The sequence below is a fragment of the Trachypithecus francoisi genome, unplaced genomic scaffold (genome assembly GCF_009764315.1).
Source record: "Trachypithecus francoisi isolate TF-2019V2 unplaced genomic scaffold, Tfra_2.0 Lachesis_group12, whole genome shotgun sequence".
NCBI lineage: Eukaryota > Metazoa > Chordata > Mammalia > Primates > Cercopithecidae > Trachypithecus > Trachypithecus francoisi.
Genome location: NW_022681457.1, coordinates 1,890,315 through 1,902,075, shown reverse-complemented (window position 1 = coordinate 1,902,075; position 11,761 = coordinate 1,890,315). Strand labels below are relative to the sequence as shown.

General features: G+C 49.9%; 1 pseudogene; it reads right to left on the bottom strand.

Annotated features, from left to right (window-relative positions):
- Positions 1-3,912: 3,912 nt before the first annotated feature.
- On the bottom strand, positions 3,913-4,612 carry LOC117091342 (annotated as a pseudogene).
- Between the last annotated feature and the right edge of the window lie 7,149 nt (positions 4,613-11,761).

Sequence of the window (11,761 nt, the reverse complement as noted above, 5' to 3'; positions counted from 1 at the left end):
AGAGTGACACCTTGTCTAAAAATAATAATGATAACAATTATTATTATTATATTATATAATAATAATATATAATATATAAAAGTATATAAAATAGTAATATTATATATTATTATAATTTTAATTATTATTATTATTTTATTGTCTCTTACGATTCCGTGGGTTAACAGGGCTCAACAGGACGGTTTTCATGCTTCCTGCAATGTTGGTTGGGCTGCAGTCACACGGGGGCTTGAATGGGCTGGAACACCCAAGATGGTGCACTCATATGCCTGCCAGTTGATGTTGACTATTGGCTGGGGTTTCAACTGGGGCTGTCAACTGTAGCAACTATCCATAGCCTCTCTATGTGCCTTGGGCTTCCGCAGCATGGTGGCTGGGTTCTCAGGGACAGTGTCCCAAGAGCAAGTGTTCTAAGAGTCAGTAAGCAGAAGCCGCCAGTCTTCTTGAAGTCTACATCCCACATCAGTAACAGTGTTACTTCCATCTCATTCTATAAACTCCACCTCTGGATGGGGAGAAGGATAAGGAATTTGTACTCATCTTTAAGCCATCATGCTACTCGAGAAACTTTACACGTATTAACTCAATGAATCCTCAATCTCATATAGGCATTACTGTTACCATAATTTTACAGTCGAGGATGCTGAGATAGAGGTCTCCCGTCAGGGCAGTCCTGCTGTTCTGTGATTGTCCAGCAGGGGCGCTCCACATGCAGTCATCATCACCGGCGGGATTCCCACCGTGTTCCTACATCCTCATAGCTATGGCTTGTGTTTGCATAGCACCAGGAGCGGTGCTAAATGCTTTGCGTAAGGAATCACGACTGAACTTAACAAGAATGTCCTGAGGTTGAGTTTTACAGGTGAGGACGTTAAGGCTCAGGGAGTTGAGGCCAAACATAACATGTAGCAGACTGAGACTCAGACCAGGACCGTCTGGCTCCAAACCCGTGCCCTTGGCCACTTCCCCACAGTGACAACAGCAGCAATAACTGCATGGCTCATGCCTGTAATCCAGCACTTTGGGAGGCTGAGGCAGGAAGATTGCTTGAGTCCAGGAGTTTGGGACCAGCCTGGGTAACATAGTGAGACCCATTTCTATACAAAAAATTAGCAGGCGTGGTGGCATGAGCCTGTGGTCTCAGCTGCTTGGGAGGCTGAGGTGGGAGGATCGCTTTAGCCTGGGAGGCAGAGGTTTCAGTGAGCTGAGATTGCACTACCATACTCCAGCCTGAGTGACGGAGTAATATCCCCCTCTGCAAAACACAACACAACAAAACAAAAAAAAAACAAGCAAACAACAACAGCTAATTGGTATAGAAGACCCTCTACGTACCAGGCACAGGGTGCGTGTGTGTGTGTGTGTGTGTGTGTGTGTGTGTGAGATAAGTTACAATAACAACCCTATAAAGCACAAAATAGTATCCTTCCCACTTTGCAAATAAACAAATCGAGACCCAGAGAAGTTAAATATCTATCTAAGGTGGTAAGCAGTGGATTCAGGATTTGAGTCTAGGAAGCCTGAGCTGGGGAGAGGGGCTAGGGAGAGGAAGATATGAGGCAGAAAAGCAAGACTTACTTGTTTATTTATTCATGGATTCGACACATATTTATTGAGTTCTGACAATGTGCCAAGCACTGGGGACACAACAGTGAAAAAATTTTGTCCCCACGGTGGTCACAGTCTGGTGGGGAAGACAAGATCTCATCAGCCACATGGGAAGAGGTATTGCCTCTGATGGAGGGCGGGTGATGTGTTAGATTATTTTGTTGTTCCATTTGCCGTCTCCCTGTAGAAGGATATAGGTCCCTGACTGTTGCCATGTGGCTTGGGTGCCCCTATGGGAGGAGATGCATTCTTATCGCAAAGAGGCAACTTGTGACTTGCATTGGTCTGTGTTGTATGAGTGGCCATGCTGTGAGCCCCTGCAGAGCAGATCCAAACAGGGGCTCTCCTTTCTGCCTGATCCACAGCCACTACTGCCAACACGTATGTAAAAATAAACCTTTAGGCTGGGCACGGTGGCTCACACCTGTAATCCCAACACTTTGGAAGGCCAAGGCAGGCAGATCACTTGAGGTCAGGAGTTCGAGATCAGCTTGGCCAATGTGGTGAAACCTCGTCTCTACTAAAAAAAAAAAAAAAAAAAAAAAAAAATTAGCTGGGTGTGGTGATATGGGCCTGTAGTCCCAGCTACTTGGGAGGCTGAGGCAGGATTGCTTGAATCTGGGTGGCAGAGGTTGCAGTGATCCCAGACGGCGCCACTGTATTCCAGCCTGGGTGACAGAGTGAGACTCTGTCTGAAAAAGAAAAAAGAAAAGAAAAGAAATCTTAATTGTTGCAAGGCACTGGGACTTCAGGGGTCTTTGTTACTGAGATAAACACAGTGACAGCCCTCCAAGGTAGGGAGTGAGTTGGCACCAGAGTCATAGCAGGTAACTTGTTGTTCATGTAACCTCAGAACCAGCCTAACCTAGTTCAACTTTGTGGAATAAAATGGTGAGTTGTTTCTTCAGTTGCCATGGACCCCCAGGTTGAAGTTGCTCTCCATGTCCTTGAACTCTGCGTCTGCTGCCCCTGCAGCTTCCTTTCCCAACTATATGTCCTCACTGGCAGCCTGGAAAGCGGCATAGTCCTTTAGTTGCCTTTGGTGTGTTTGAATTTCCCACCTCCCCACACTTTTCCTCTTTCCCTCTTCCCCAGGAGGTGCTCCCGGCTGCAGCAATGCCTGAGCCACCAGGGGGCGCACCGCCAGCTCCAGGAACCACCTTGCTCTTTTTGTCCTTTTTGTCTCTTTTAATCCTCGCCCCAGATCCTGAGGAGACCAGGCTCAGCCTTCCTCCCCTGGGGAGGGGGATCTGGCTGCGCCAAGGTGAAAATGCACTCCAGAAGGTTCCTGTCGTCTCAGGCCTCCCGCAGCACCATGGTGTCCTTGGACAGGACAGACAAGACCTGCGAGAGGGCGTCTTTTTTTCTTCCTCATTCCTCCAGCCCAGAGAGTTGATCACAGAATTTTCTTTTCTTTTCTTTTCTTTCTTTCTTTGTCTCTTTCTCTCTTTCTCTCTCTCTTTCTTTCTTTTGATCACAGAAACAATTTTCCCCTCCCTCCCTCCCCCTTTCCTTCCTTCCTTCCTTCCTGCCTTCTTCTTTCTTTTTTTTCTTTCTTTCTTTCTTTTTCTCTTCTTTCTTTCTTTCTTCTTCCTTTCTTTCCTTCTTTCTTTCTTCTCTCCTCTCTCTTTCTTTCTTTCCTTCTCTCTCTCTCCTTCCTTCCTTCCTTCCTTTCTTCCTTCCTTCCTTCCTTGATGGAGTCTTGCTCTGTCGCCCAAGCTGGAGTACAGTGGCACAATCTCAGCTCACTGCAAACTCTGCCACCCAGGCTCCAGCAATTCTCCTGCCTCAGCCTCCCGAGTAGCTGTGATTACAGGTACACACCACCACGCCCAGCTAATTTTTGTAATTTTTAGTAGAAACAGGGTTTCACTATGTTGGCCAGGCTGGTCTTGAACTTCTGACCTCAAGTGATCTGCCCACCTTGGCCTCCCAGAGTGTTGGGATTACAGGTATGAGCCACCGTGCCCCACCTCAGAAGCGATTTTCAACACCTCCTGGCTGCTTTTGGTGTCTGAAGGGCTGGTACAGGCCTCAGTGGTCAGGAACTCAGGGTCCTCCAGCCCCGCTCTATGACCTGGTGGTTGCACCCGCCCACTTTCTTACAGTCCTTTGGCATCTAATTCACGTATGTCTCTGCTGGTCAGAACCATCATGTGAGAGTCACTGCTCCTGCCTTCTTTGACGGTCAAGTGCATCAAATCAGAGGACTTTCTTCCGTCATCTCCTGTTTGGCTTTGTCTGTCCTGGTCTGGTCACCAGGGGCAAGAACTCCATGGGACCATCTGCCTCGTCTTTGTGGCTTCAGACAGTCCACTTCTTGTGAACTTGCTCCCTGGCTGCTGCCTGGAGCGCTGTGTATAGCCTGCCGTCATTGCCAGCTCTGCTCAAGCCCCTCATCTGCCTCCTTGATCTTGATGTCCAGGCTCTCCTGGGGAACTTCCTTGGATTCCTTCTTTGCCAAGGGAAATGGGCACATCCCTCGGGCCCTTTTTTAGCTTCTGGCTTGATTTCTGTGACCCCTACTCTTCTTGCTGCTATTGCTTGTAGCCCCAGGAGGGGGACTGGCCTTCCTGATGACTGTCCCAACCCCTGGGCCAGGGTCTCCAAAGTGGGAGGGGTGGGCGCCTCCCCGGGGGTCCCAGCAACCGCGGCCTACGTGGGCCCGTCATCCAGCAGCAGACGTCTCATCGGCTTCAGGACCCTCGTGACCTGAGCACGGTCCTTCCACAGAACCCTCCAGACCCCGTCCTTGCCCGGGATCTCTGTGGGGATGGCAGTGTGATTGACGTCCTCCACAAACTCCACCAGGGCGGCCTGGGCCTTCTCATTCATCAAGCCCTTCATGTGTCGCAACCTGAACGTGCCCTTGCTGGAGGGTCAGCTGCAGGACGGCTTCAACATCCGTCTGCTCCAGGCCCTCCGGGATGCCGGTGACCAGCAGGGCCCTGTGCGCGTCCACGTCCAGGCTCCGGCACCAGTCCTGCAAAATGCTCATGGCCATTTGGCGTTGATCTTGGAGCAGCAGGGAGCACGAGATAGGGGTGGGCTGCAGCACACGGTGTCAATGCAACCCTGGCAAGCCACCCACAGGGCTTAGAGTCCCGATTTCAGTGAATGTGGCAAGGTTGGAGTGGGGATAAGGGCTCGGGTGTCCTGGCTGCCTGCTGGCTGGCTAGACACAGTGATCTTTCCCCAGGACCCCTCCCCAGAGCTGTCTGAGGATCTGCAGGAGACTATGGATCTGTTCTCCAGGGAGGCACATGGGTTCCTTTGAGAGCAGCGGCTCCCTCTCAGAGCTAGCAGATGAGGAAACTCCTCCTGCTCCAGCCACATGGGGACACCCCCTCCCTGTTGCCCCTTACTTAATCCTGTTGGTTCCTCTGTGCCTCATCAGCCACCGCAGCAGGCCTGGGTTCCGGGATGGGCCTGTCTCTCCACCATTGGCTACCGCTGTTTCCATGACAACTGTTTTCAGATTGTTGCAGGAACTGAGCATTTTTTGTTTTAAGAAGCCCACTGAAAACGAGACTATGCATCTTGTTTATTTACTGGCGTCTTTCATGACTCCGGGAGACAGACCTCACACAGAGAGTTAGGCTTAGTCAGTGGGACCGGGCCTTCCTCTGGGGCACCAGGCTCCAGATCTAGGATGAGTTTGATGTTTAGGACCCAGTGTGGGCCAGGTGAAACAGAGACTGAGTGAAGGCTGTGTGGTGTGCTGCCTGATGCAGGGGCACAGAGCCTATCAAGGTAAAAAAAAAAAAAAAAAAAACCCACCACCAGCTGGGCACGGTGGCTCACGCCTGTAATCCCAGCACTTTGGGAGGCGAATCACTTGAGGTCAGGAATTTGAGACCAGCCTGGCCAACATGCTGAAACGCTGTCTCTACTGAAAATACAAAATTAACCAGACATGGTGGTGTGCACCTGTGATCCTAGCTACTCAGGAGGCTGAGGCAGGAGAACCGCTTGAACCCGAGAGGCGGAGGTTGCAGTGAGTAGAGATCGCACCACTGCACTCCAGCCTGGGAGACAGGGCGAGATTCTGTCTCAAAAAAAAAAAAAAAGAAAAAGAAAACAAAACAAAACAAAACAAAAGACAAGACCACGACCTCTGGGCAGCCACTGCTACCATGACCGTGCTGGGGCCTGCTGTGCAGTGGGAAGTAGGCGGGGTGCTCAGGTGAGGACTTGCTGGTGGAGGGGGAATCTTTGGGCTTCAGGAAGAACCCCTGGGATACCTGCAAATTATCACGTGATGTCACCCCAGAGGTCACTTTCATGTCTTGCTAACTGTCCCACCAGCACCCCAAGTGTGGCCCCAGTACTTTCCTGGGCTGCACCCTGTGTCTGGGAACACTGTCATGGCGAGCCAAGCCCCAGGCCCTAGGATGAGCCCCAAGGTTTATTCATTCATTCATCCCTTCTTCCACCTGGGCAACATAATAGAGAGAAAAATCAGCTGTTTCTTATCCTCAGCCCAACCCGTGACTGGTCACAGCCGCTGGTCTGCCCTCTCTGCAAGCTTGGGTCTGCCCTGCAAAGGCAGGGATTGAGAATACGCCTGCCAGACAGGTCTGCTCCAGGGATGGTGATACCATCTCTACCAGCCAGCTGTCATCTTGTTCCCTATTGACAAGAGCCCCAGAGCCCCAGGAACAAGGTGAAAAGACTCAGGAGTACGGCAAGTGATGGTGCCAGGTCTTAAAACTCCAGAAGACCCTTTCCCTGTCCCCTAACTCCTGGTCCAGCATTTGGAGCCAGATGTAGTGTCTGGCAGGGCACTGAGAAGACCCCCACCCTCCTTCCCTTGGAGGCTCAGAGAATGCTTAGAGGAGTGGGATACACAGGACTGTTTAGGTCCCAAATACAGAAATCCAAGTTAGCCTTGGATAAGCAGGTTAGTGAAAAAGGAATTCATTGGCTTATATTACTATGAAGTCCAGGGCTGAACCTGACTTCAGGCATGGCTGGTTCTAGGGCCCTTCATTCATTAATTTAGCCCAGGACTCAGGGCTGACTCCTATTGGAGGAATTGGATCATGTGCTTGGCCCTGCCCCAGTCACAGTGACCAGGGAGGGAGAGAGTACACTGATTGGCCAGACTTGGGTGGGCAGGGGATTGGGTGAGCCCTGTAGGGCTCACCTGGCGGGAGAGTGGGGCAGGGCGGGGGGCGGTTCCCTGGAGAGAAATGGAGGTGAATCCCTCAGGAGACGGAAGTGGACTCTGGGCTGGAAAGCAGGAGACTGCCCTAAAGGCATGATGGCATGAGTGAGACTCACTGTACCTGGATTGGGGAGGGACTGAAGGGAGTGTGGGACCCTCTCCAGGAGCCCTAGGGCTTTGGCTTTCAACAGACTCCTGGCAGCATCCCCAGACAGCCTCAGCAGGATGAATTTTGGGGGTCCTGGGAGCCTGAAGCGTGTACTCTTGGCTAGTAGGTCTGGGATCTCGTCTTCTTGGCTGTGGGTGTTTGTTGGAGAATGTCTCAGTTTCTTGCTGGGAGAGAGGGAGAGGGTGTCACTCATTGAGTGCTCATTGGTTTAACCCCGTAGACTTCTTTCTTTCTTTTCTTTTCTTTTCTTTTCTTTTCTTTTCTTTTCTTTTCTTTTCTTTTCTTTTCTTTTCTTTTCTTTTCTTTTCTCTTCCCCTCTTCCCCTCTTCCCCTCTTCCCCTCTTCCCCTCTTCCCCTCTTCCCCTCTTCCCCTCTTCCCCTCTTCCCCTCTTCCCCTCTTCCCCTCTTCCCCTCTTCCCCTCTTCCCCTCTCCCTCTCCCTCTCCCTCTCCCTCTCCCTCTCCCTTCTTTCTTGCCTCTGCAGGGCTCTGAGGACGTCATGATGACTGAAGCCCTGCCTCCTGGAGCACAGTGAAAGCCTGGATTCTTAGGGGAGGTGAGTAGGAGGAGCTGGAGCTAACCCTGGATCAGGACAGGCTTACTCAGAGGAGGTGACATTGAGCTGAAGGGAGGAGGTGACCATTTGTGGGAGGTGGGGGTAGGGAAAGGGAAGAAGTGCTTTCGAGGCAGCCAATGGGCTAAGATCCCAGTGACTAAATGGAGAACAGGATGTCTAAGGAGCTGAGGGTGGAAGGGTGTGGCTGAGCAGTGGGATGGGGGTTGGGGAGGAGGTGGCAGGGCCAGGTACAGAGGGCCTTGTGGGTTGGTCACGTAAGGGTATGACCAAGGAACAGAAGGCTGGGGGGTCACCAAGGCCAGAGCTGGAAGCTTCTCTGCGGCTTATGTGCTGTGTGACACTGGGAAAGTTAAATGACCTCTCTGAGCCTCACTTTCCTCATTTATAAGATATTCTCAGAGTTGCTGTGTTGAGTTAGGCACGTGGAAGATTTAGCACAGGTACTGATCACAGTAGGGTTTTAAGTATCGATTATTGGTGTCTATCCTTATTTTCATAATTCCCTTTTGTGTGAAGAACAGGCTGTTGCTGTATGAGGAATTTGCTGGGTCAGAGCGCCCTCTGGTGGGCATGGGGAGCCAGTTCAGGGAAGAAAGATGAAACCAGAGGTTTTGATTTTAAAGGGCACCACCCTCCGCCCCCTCTTATTCTCTCCCTTCCTTCCTTTCCTTTCCTTTCTTCCCTCCACATGCATTCACCAGGGTTGATCCTGCTTAGATGGGGACCGAAACAGCCCAGGCCCTACCTTCCCGGGGGTTTACAGCCCAGCCACAACAAACTTTTAACTATTTATTCATTGGATCTGCTTTTGTTTTGGGCATTGGCATGTACAGGGGAGGGAGATGGCCATACGACTGTTGTCAACGTTCAAAATCAAAATACGGTTTATATGAGAAAGGTAAGAGAAAGGAGAGAAAACTTCATTCTGAAGGCTGGGTGCAGTGGCTCACACCTGTAATCCCTGCTCCTTGGCAGACTAACAGGGGAGGATCACTCGAGGCGGGGAGGACAAGGCTGTTGCAGTGAGCCATAATTGCGCCATTGCACTCCAGTCTGGGCAACAGAGCAAGACTCTGTCTCAAAAAGAAAAGAAAAATATGGCCGGGCGCGGTGGCTCACTCCTGTAATCCCAGCACTTTGGGAGGCCGAGGTGGGCGGATCACGAGGTCAGGAGATCAAGACCATCCTGGCTAACACAGTGAAACCCTATCTCTGCTAAAAATACAAAAAAATTAACCGGTCGTGGTGGCGGGCGCCTGTAGGCCCAGCTACTCAGGAGGCTGAGGCAGGAGAATGGCGTGAACCTGGGAAGTGGAGCTTGCAGTGAGCTGAGATTGCACCACTGCACTCCAGCCTGGGTGACAGAGCGAGACTCCATCTTTAAAAAAAAAAATACAACTTTTGACTGAAAACAATGAGTTGTGTTTTCACATTTTGGGGGGCAAATTGATTAAATTGATTATCCAGAAACTAGAAAAGAGAAGGATGACTGGGGGCATGAAAAAAAGGTTGATTTTTTGTTCTTTTTTTTTAGAGACAGGGTGTTCCTATGTTGCCCAGGCTGGTCTTGAACGCCTGGCCTCAAGCTATCTTCCTGTCTTGGCCTCCCAAGGTGTTGGGATTACAGGCATTAGCCACTGTGCCCAACCAAGAAAGCACTTTTTTGATATTTGGGATTTTCCAGAAAACCTGAAGAGCTTAGCTATGGAGCATTTGTAGGAGACTATCTCTGACGTCTGCTGTGACCTCCTGTTGGCAATGGTCCGCAGTTAGTCCAGGTGACCCCATTCCTTTCTCACGGTTTCCTCAAGATCTGTTTGTTTGTTTGTTTGTTTGTTTGTTTTTTGAGATGGAGTCTTGCTCTGTCACCCAGGCTGGAGTGCAGTGGTGTGATCTTGGCTCACTGCAACCTCCGTCTCATGGGTTCAAGGGAGTCTCCTGCCTCAGCCTCCTAAGTAGCTGGGACTACAGGCATGAGCCACCACGCCTGGCTAATTTTTGTATTTTTAGTAGATACGGGGTTTCACCTTGTTGGCCAGGCTGGTCTCAAACTCCTGACTTCAGGTGATCCGCCTGCTTCAGCTTCCCAAAATGCTGGGTTTACAGACGTGAGCCACTTTGCCTGGCCACTCAAGGTCTGCTTTATCTCTTTCTATGTCTATATCCACAGTAATATCTATGTCTACATTGATGTTTATGTCTATATCCATGTCTACACCCACAGCTGTATCCTAATCTATACCTATACCATATGGACAGCTATATCCTTATTGGTAACTTATCCTCTATCTGCAACTATATCCACATCGCCATCTACATTCAGATCAGTCTCCCTCTCTCTGTCCATGTCTGTGTTCATTTTCTAGAGCTGCTGTCATAAATTCTCACAAACTTAGTGGCTAAAAATAACAGACACTTATTTTCTCACAGTTCCGGAGGCCAGATGTTCAAAACAAAGATGCCAGCAGGGCCACGTTGGCTCTGAAGGTTCTAGGGGAGAATCCTTTCTTGGCCTCCTCCATCTTCTGCTGGTTCTTGATGTCTCTTGGCTCCAGTCTCTGGCCTTCTCCTCTTCTCTGTGTCTTTTCTTTTGCTATGTCTTTTTTTTGGAGGAGACGGGACAGGGACAGAGTCTCGCTCCATCGTCCAGGCTGGAGTGCGGTGGTGTGATCTCTGCTCACTGCAACCTCTGCCTCCCGATTCTCTTGCCTCAGCCTCCTGAGTAGCTAGGATTACAGGCGTGAGCCACCATGGCTGGCGTGAAGACCCTTTCTGTAAATAAGGTCACACTCAGGTTCCACAGATTAGGACATGGAACATATTTTTGAGGAGTGGTGCCATTCAACTCACTATAACATATGTGTCTATTACCGTCTACATTTACATCCTTGACTATATGCAAACACACATCTATGTCTACATTTATGTCTATGTCCTTATGTACATTGGTATTTATATTCCCAGTTATATCTATATTCTATCAACATCTATATCCATATCTGTATCCTTATCCACATCTGAATCTGTGTCTGTGCAACAGAAGGTTATTAGTATACGACCAAATAACAACAGGGGCGACCATATTTTGGCTTGAAGAATTCTAGCTGATTCTTATTTTCTTCATAATGGTTTTATAATGAATTGAGATCTGAATTCTTTCTAGGAGCATATAGTACTACTGTAATAAAAAATAAGAAATTGACCAGTCGCGGTAGCTCATGCCTGTAATCCCAGCACTTTGGGAGGCCGAGGCGGGTGGATCACAAGGTCAGGAGATCGAGACCATCCTGGCTAACACGGTGAAACCCCATCTTTACTAAAAATACAAAAACATTAGCCGGGCGTGGTGGTGGGCATCTGTAGTCCCAGCTATTCTGGAGGCTGAGGCAGGAGAATGGCGTGAACCCGGGAGGTGGAGCTTGCAGTGAGCGGAGATCGCACCCCTGCACTCCAGCCTGGGTGACAGAGCGAGACTCCATCTCAAAATAAAATAAAACAAAATAAAATAAATAAATAAATGCAAAAATTAGCCAGGCATGGTGGTGCCCACCTATAATCCCAGCTACTTGGAAGGCTGAGGCAGGAGAATCCCTTGAACCTGGGAGGCAGAAGTTGCAGTGAGCCGAGATCGTCCCATTGCACTCCAGCCTGGGCCAGAGAGCGAGACTCCATCTCAAAAACCAAAAAAAAAAAAAAAAAAAAAAAAGGAGAAATCTATTGTCATATTGGGGATTACAGGAAAGCCTTCACTGGATCTAACACTGTGACATTGTCCCCTCATCCCAAGCCTCCTCCTTCTCTCATGGTGGAGGCCTTGTCCTGGGCTTTCCCTTCCCTCTCATGTGGCTCGCTAGCCTGCAGTCCTCTCATCTTCCCCACGTTTACCCCAGCTAAAGCTCAGCACCCTAGAACACCAGCAGAGGTTTCTTTCCAGACGGAGGGTGGATGTGCCCTTCCCCTCTCCTAGGAAGTTCCATTGCCCCTGATGTTCTCAGCATAAACCCCCAACAGAGCCCGAAAGGACTGGTACAGTCTGACCTCAGCTTTCCACAAACCCTTCAGCCCAATTAAGCCTTCATTCAAGCATTTGGTTTTTACCTTTTTTTTTTTTTATTTTTGGAGACAGAATCTCACTCTGTTGCCCAGACTGGAGTGCAGTGGTGCGCGATCTTGGCTCACTGCAACCTCTGCCTCCCGGGTTTAAGCGATTCTCCCACCTCAGCTTCCCAGGTAGCTGG